Raw genomic sequence first — 7,886 nt, 5'->3', positions numbered from 1 at the left:
AGGTATTTCACAGCTTCATCATTAGTGTTGAAGTTTTGTAGTATTTCATTGTATGTATGTATTAAAGTTTGTTTAGTAATTCTTCTGTTGAGGGGTGTTAAGGCTGTCTCAATCTTTTTGATATGTCTCTTGTAGAGACCAGATTGAAGGATCTTATTTTCTTATCCCTTCTTCTTTGTGTCTCTCACTTTCCCCTCATTGCATGCAGTAAAATTTTGTGAAAATAATTAAAACATGGTGGCAACAGTACATTGATATGCAACTGCCAGAGCTTCCTGGATTCAGACGAGGATGTGGAACATGGAATATCGTGACTGATGTCAGATGGATCTTGTCTGAAAGCAGATAACACCAAAAATATGTTTTGTTGCTGTTGTTAAGTGTTGTCAAGTTGGTTCCAACTCATAGCAATCCTATATAGCATTTCCAAGGAGTGGCTGGTGAGTTTGAACCACTGACCTTGTGGTTCAAATGACCTTGCCGTCCAGTGCATTAACTCACAGAGCTATATCAGGACTCCAGAAAGATGCTTAGGTGTGCTTTATTTACTATACAAAGGCATTTTTACTATGTGGATCATGACAAGCTGTAGATGTCACTGTGAAGAATGGGTATTCCAGAACACTTAACTGTGCTCCTGAGGATCTTGTACATCGACCAAGAGGCAGTCATTCGAATAGAACAAGGGACACCAAATGTTTTAAAATCAAGACATGTGTATGCCAATGTTGTATTCTTTTACCATACTTATTCAATCAGTATGCTCACCAAATAATTCTAGAAGTAAGATAATATGAAGAAGAATGTGATATCAGGATTGGAGAAAACTTCATTAACAACCTGCAATAAACAGATGATACAACTTTGCTTGCTGAAAGTGAAGAGTACTTAAAATATCTACAAATGAAGTTGAAAACCACAGCCTTTAGGGTGGGCTGCACTTCACTGTAAAGAAAACAAAAATACTCACCTTTAGACCAATAAATAACATCCATGTATTTGGAGAAAAGATTAATGTTTACACACATCTCATTTTGCTTGGATCCACCATCAACACTCATGGAAGCAGCAGTCAAGAAATCAAATGACATATTGTATTAAGCAAATCTGCTGCACAAGTCCTCTTTAAAGTGTTCAAGAGCAAAGATGTCAGTTTGAGGACTAAGGTGTGTCTGACCTAAGTCATGGTACTTTCAGTAGCCTCAGATGCATGTGAAAGTTGGACAATGAATGAGGGAGACCATCGAAGAATTGATGCATTTGAGTTATGATGTTATAGAAGACTATTAAAAGTACCATAGACTGCCAGAAGAATAACAAAAATCTCTGTTGGAGGAAGTGCTGTTTTTGTTGAGTGTCAACAAGTCAGTTAGTTCTGATTTATAATGTCCCTGTATAGAGTTTCCAAGGAGCAGCTGTTGGGTTTGAACCACTGACCTTGTGGTTCATAGTCCAATGTTTCTCCTATAGCACTATGCCAGTACAGCCATATTATCAGAAGGGATCAGTTCCTGTAGAGGACATCATACTTGAAAAACTGGGGTCAGTGAAAAAGGGTAAGATCCTCAATGAGATGGATTGGCACAGTGCAGCAGCAATGGATTTAAGTATGAGGATGGTACAGATCTGGGCAGTGTTTCATTCTCTTGTGCAGAGTCACTATGAGTTGGAACTGACTAGATTGCACCTAACAATATGTATAATCAGATGTTTAGTGAAGAAAGTGTAATAGGGTAAAATGAGAAAATATTTTATTTGTTGAGAGTTATCAAAAATTCAGAAATTGATGATTCAATAAACAGATAAATGCATCCTATTTAAAAGTAGTGACTTAAAATGACTTTAAAAAAGAATTACCTTTTTGTAGTCTTTTGGAAAAGTAAGCTTTAAAAAAGCTAATTTGGGTTATTTAGTTATGCTATCAATTCTAACTGAAGTAAAAATAAAAACTTTTATAATAACAATTCATTTAAAACATAACACACCAGATATATAGTAAAACTCTTATGATATATTAACAGCACCAGGATACTGCATAAGACAGATAACCATAGATAAAAATACCAGTAAATGTTTCCTCTTGTTTTTGTTTCCCTTGTTTTAACAATAAATAATTAGTTGTGGTTAACTGAGCTCACATAATGAAGTAAAAATTATTTCAACTTCCCATACAGTTAATAATTTAAAGTGACAGAATACATATAAAGTACATTAAAAACCTGATCTAATTTTTAGTGTGTTTTTCAGCCTACAGCCCCTTTTAATAGAAACCCCCCCAACACACAGGTACACCAGGAAATGTATCTTCATTCACATATTAAGTAATGGAAATTGAGTATACTTTGGCAACCCGTGACTAAACAAAGCTAAACATTTAAGCAGGGATGTATGCCTGGTATGGGGCTGTATGATAAGCATTGTACTGCTAACCACAAGGTCAGTGGTTCAAATCCACCAGTCACTCTTTGGAAACCCTATATAGGATCACTAAGAGCCAGAACTAACTTGAAAACATTTAACAACAACAAAGCAGGTGTAGCCATGTGATAACTCACCCAAATTGAATCTTTCCTAGGAATCTGGAATTGGAATGAAACATTTAAAGCAATTGTTTATGGGCGTGTTGTGTTACATAAGCTGTACTTTCAAAAGCTATACTTCCATAAGCTATATTTCCATTAAGCAGTTGGTTAGGGAGTCTTTTGTGTTGGGAGGATTACAAACCTATATTGGGAGAAGTTCAGCTACCTTAGAAGCCTGGATGGTGAGACTTTGTCTATCACACTTTGGACATGTTATCAGGATGAACCTAGAGAAGGACATTATGTTTGGAACAATGAAAAAGAGAAAGAACCACAACAGGATGGAAAGACACAGTGGCACCAGCAACGGGCTCAAATAAAACAATTGTGAGGATAGAAAAATCCTGGACAGTGTTTCATTTTTGTTGTGCATAGGTTCACTATGAGTTGAAAATGACTCAATGGCACTTAACAACAAATGGAGCCATTGTAGTTTGGAGAGTAGACATATTTGGTGTTATTTTCACCAGGATCCTAGAGTAAACAAGCAAATATAAACACTGTCTACTTATAAACTCAGAAATGAAGCCTTTGAATAGAGTGAAGCAGAAATGATAAATGTATGCAAGGGGATGTTGTAGAGACCAAGAGGAACAGAGTAAGATGGAAAAGTGGCTGCCAATCTTTTTAATGGTTTTGTAATTCCAAGACTAAATTTTTCTATTGTGAAACATCAACACAGTGATGCTGTGAGGTCGTCTGATTTCTTCTGTCATACTCTCCTGTGTCTCCTCAAAAGTCATTATTTGATGTTTGTCACATGCATCTGCAGAGTGAAGATACTTTTCCTGGTGTATGCATGTGTTGTGGGAGTCTATTAATATGGGCTGTAGGCTGGTTCCATTTCTAATTTTGAAGTACCAGATGAGACAAAACTTTACTTATCAGTTCATAGTATGCATGGAGATTGACTGTTTATCTCTTCAACTACTTTTTCATGTGCCGTTTCTCTGAATCAGTAATTATTGAAGTACTATAAAATCTCTTTTAAATGAGTCTATTATTCTGTCTACCATTAACCAGCTGTTCTAGATTCTCCACTACCATTGTCTTTTGAACAAGTTCTAAGGAACAACTAATTTTGTAAGCAAACTAGTTTGGGTTACCATGTTTCTCTTAGAATTTAACTTTGTTATTATAATTCTGGGTGTTGGATTTGATGTATCATTTATCCTTAACATAATTTGTAGTCTATTATTTTCTTTAGAAAAAAAAGAAAATGTCGTGACTTCTCATAGTAATTCTCTCCCATCCCAGGGTTTGTTAGCTATTTTGGGCAATGCATGTCTTTCTGCTTCCTGCTGGGAATCATAATTGTTATTTGGCAGATGAATTCTGACATGCCTAATCATTGCTCTGAACTTTCCACAAGCCAAATTAGCAAACAGCAGCAGTGTAAGAGTGCTTCTCAGGCAAACCTCAGACTCGGTTTCCATGAAGTTTCAAATTTGCAATGAGCTTATTATAATTATAGCTTTCCATAATTATAATTCATTTATGTCTACAGAAGGTTTAATAATGATATTATATTATCTCTGTATGTTTGAACTTAGATGAGGCCAGTGCTTATAAAGGAGCACTGATTCGACTCAATAAATATTTGTCAGAGATTAGTGGATGGCATTAATATTATAAACAGTGAAAGCTTTGGGTCAAGGAAGACACAGACAGCAAAGGGCCACAATGTACCAAATACCTTTGAAAATCCTATCTTAATAGAAAGCCAGTTACTAAACAGTGCAAATAGTTAAGCATTCTACTACTAGCTAAAAGGTTGGTTGTTTAAACCTATCTAGAGGTACTTCGGAGTCCTGGTGTGGCACTGTGGGTTAATGTGTCAGACTGCAAAGCCGTTTGAACTGCAAGGTCAGTTGTTCAAGCTCACCAGCTCCTCCTTGGAAACCCTATACAGGGTTGCTCTGGGTCAGAATCAACTTGACAGCACTTTAACAACAACAGAGGTGCTTCAGAAAGCAGGCCTGACAATCTGCTTCTGAAATGTCCCAGCTTTGTAAACCTTATGCAGCAGTTCTACTCTGCTCTACACACATGGGATTCTCAAGAATTGGAACCAACGCAACAGCTACTAATACCAACAATGATTTACTAAATGGAGACCATGGCAGGGAAAGACGATCTGAACTAGTTTTCAATTTCCTGAGTTAATTTCTGTTAATGTGTGAGAATTCTACTATAAAAATAAGGATCCTACATCAAGTGCCCTTCTCAGTGTGTCCTGAGGGTTTTACAAATACAGTTGGAGTTTTGTTGAATAGTTTCTTTGCAAAAGGACAATGTGGTATAGTGTCAAGTCGTATAGAGGCCCAGGGATTGTCTCATCGACTAGAAATAGTAACTGAAAACAGTATAAACTTTTTACAATGACAAACTTACTACCAAGTATTGGCTTGAATACATTCTTTAATTAAATAAATTTCTATTTATAAGCTATCTTAGTTTCATAGGACTGTCGTAACAAAGATATCGCAAAGTGAGAGGCTTTTTAAAAAAAGACATTCTCTCATTCTGGAGACTAGAACGTATGAGAGTGACAGGGCTATCCTTTCTCTCTGTGGGCTCTAGGAAATGTGTCCTTGTCTCTTTCATTTTCTGGCACTTGTTGTAATTCCTTGTTTGTAGATGGTTTTTAACATTCTGTTTTCCCCATGAATGTGACTGTACTTCCCTCTCTTACCTTTACTTATAGGATACCACTTAGAAGGGATTAGGCATAGGATCCTCCAGATTCTTGTATGATTTTACTAACTTAACTGATAACATCTGCAAAGAAAAACTCTATGCCCCCAAAGAAGGTCAAATTAACTAGTGCTTGAGTAAGGATTTTAGCACATCTTTGTTGTAAATTCAGTTCTATCTATAACATACATTGTTGTTGTTGTTGTTATTAAGTTCTGTTGAGTCAGTTCTGACTCATAGCAACCGTATGCAGGGTTTCCGAGGACCAGCTGGTGGACTTGAGTCACCAATCTTGTGGTTCAAACCAACCTTGCAGTTCAGTGCATTAACTCACAGCACCACACCAGGACTCCATAACATACGCTAGCTGTTGTTAAGTACCATCCAGTCGATTCTAACTTATAAAAAACCTAGATAGGGTTTCTGAGGAATAACTGGTGGGTTTGAACTGCTGAACTTGAGTGCCATAATATACATTATTGTTGTTGTTAAGTGCCGTCAAGTCAATTTCGACCCATAGCGACCCTGTATAGGGTTTCCAAGGAGCAGCTGGTGAGATTGAACCACTGACCTTGCAGTTCAAATGACTTTGCAGTCTGAAGCATTAACCCACAATGCCACACCAGGACTCCAATATACATTATAAGGGCTAGGCAAGCAAAAGTCCATCTTGGTTGCAGAGACCCTTACAAGCATTCTCAGATGTATGGAACATCATGGAGCATATCTAAGATACATTTAAATGCACTTGCTGTGCTTCCAGAGTAAGATGCAGGCAGCATTGATATCAGAACACACTATTATTCCAAGACCAACTAATGGACCTACCATGTCAGATTCTTACAACAACCAAATTGGTTACTGTAATTCAGGGAAAGCAGGGGTCATTAGTTTCTTTAACTTCAAAAGTCACAAATGAGGTAGTTTGCTGCTATGGAAAATATGGAAAACATAAATTAGGACTGAATTATTTATTCAACAGAGTGCTGAGAGCCTATTTAACCTTGGGAAAGAGCATATGTTTCCTTATCTACAAATTACAAAAGTCTGGTCCTAAATGTCTTACCATTATTAATGAGAAAATAAAGAGACATATAATCTTCATTTTTTTTGTGAGTAAAAACATTATAAAAGCATAATACAATTTTCATTATATGAATCTGAAAGTTAGACAATGAATAAGGAAGACTATAGAAGAATTGATGCATTTGAGTTATGGTGTTGGAGAAGAATATTAAAAGTACCATGGACTGCCAAAAGAACAAACAAATCTGTTTGGGAAGAAGTACAGCCAGAATGCCCCTTAGAACTCAGGATGCCTAGAATTTGTCTGCCATAATTTGGACAACTAATCAGCAGGGAACAGTCCCTATAGAAGTATATCGTGCATAGTAAAGTGGAGGGTCAGTGACAAAGAATTAAGTCCCCAATGAGAAGGATTGGCACAGTGGCTGCAGCAATGGGTTCAAGTACAGCAACAGTTGTGAGATTGGCACAGTACCAGGCAGTGTTCTGTTTTGTTGTGCGTAAGGCCTATATGAGTTGGCACTGATTCGATGGTACCTAACAACTAATAACAACGAAGACAATTTCAGTGTTTTCCTTGAGTAGAACAAGTAATCCCAAGCAGAGAGCAAATGTAAATGATGAAACAGGAGGAAAAAGAATCAGGAGGTGACACTTGGTCTGGTGGGAGAAAGAAAAGGAGCAGAAACATGATCCGATTTTGAGAATCCCTTTTTCTAAGTACTTGGAATTTCCTGTTAAATAGTGACAAAGAAGCAACCAGTATGAACAAAGGAATCAATGCCTGTGGAAGCTTCTTTCACATATTGCCTTAATATTTTCAACTAGCATTTCTAAATTGTTTACCCTATCAACAATTTAAATGCCCACTATGTCCCTTCCATTATAATTAGCCCTTAACCCTTTTAAAAAGAGAATTGGGGACAAAGTCAAATACAGGAAAACTTTGTAAGGTTAATTGGCAATTACAAAGGATGATCCTAACAAAAATGAAAAAGTAGACCATTTCTCATTTATGGAGCTATTTGAACATCGTGCAGTTAGGTCAGGATCTGTTGACTTCAATTGCGGATGTTCTCTGAATATAGAAACAATGGCAGCTATCCTGCAGAGAAGAAATCAAGAGAAATGTCACATTTCAAAGGGGAGAACAAGCTGGTTTTCCACTCAGTTGATTATTAGAACTATGGTTATAGAAAGTTAAAAGAGACTAAATTGCTATTGAATATTATATCTAATATGATTATTAAGCAATCCATATGCTATATGTCCTAACTATCCCAAGTCATTATATTTTACTTTCAAAACCACTATTCATATTTTCTTATGTTTCTTTCTGGAAATGTTCTCTTAATATATTACTGCTGTTAAGTGCCATCGAGTAGGTTCAGATTCATAGTGGACCTGTATAGCGTTTCCAAGGAGTGGCTCACGAGTTTGAACTGCAGACCTCATGATTCAAACTGAACTGTATATACATGTATATACACACATATATGTATATACATTATATATGATAAAGCATTGGACTGCAAGTTTGGTTTGAATCATATATCTATATCTATGTATCTATATCTATCT

The sequence above is a fragment of the Chrysochloris asiatica genome, unplaced genomic scaffold (assembly GCF_000296735.1).
Source record: "Chrysochloris asiatica unplaced genomic scaffold, ChrAsi1.0 scaffold00070, whole genome shotgun sequence".
NCBI classification, from domain to species: Eukaryota; Metazoa; Chordata; class Mammalia; order Afrosoricida; family Chrysochloridae; genus Chrysochloris; species Chrysochloris asiatica.
Note: the sequence above shows the minus strand (reverse complement) of the source record.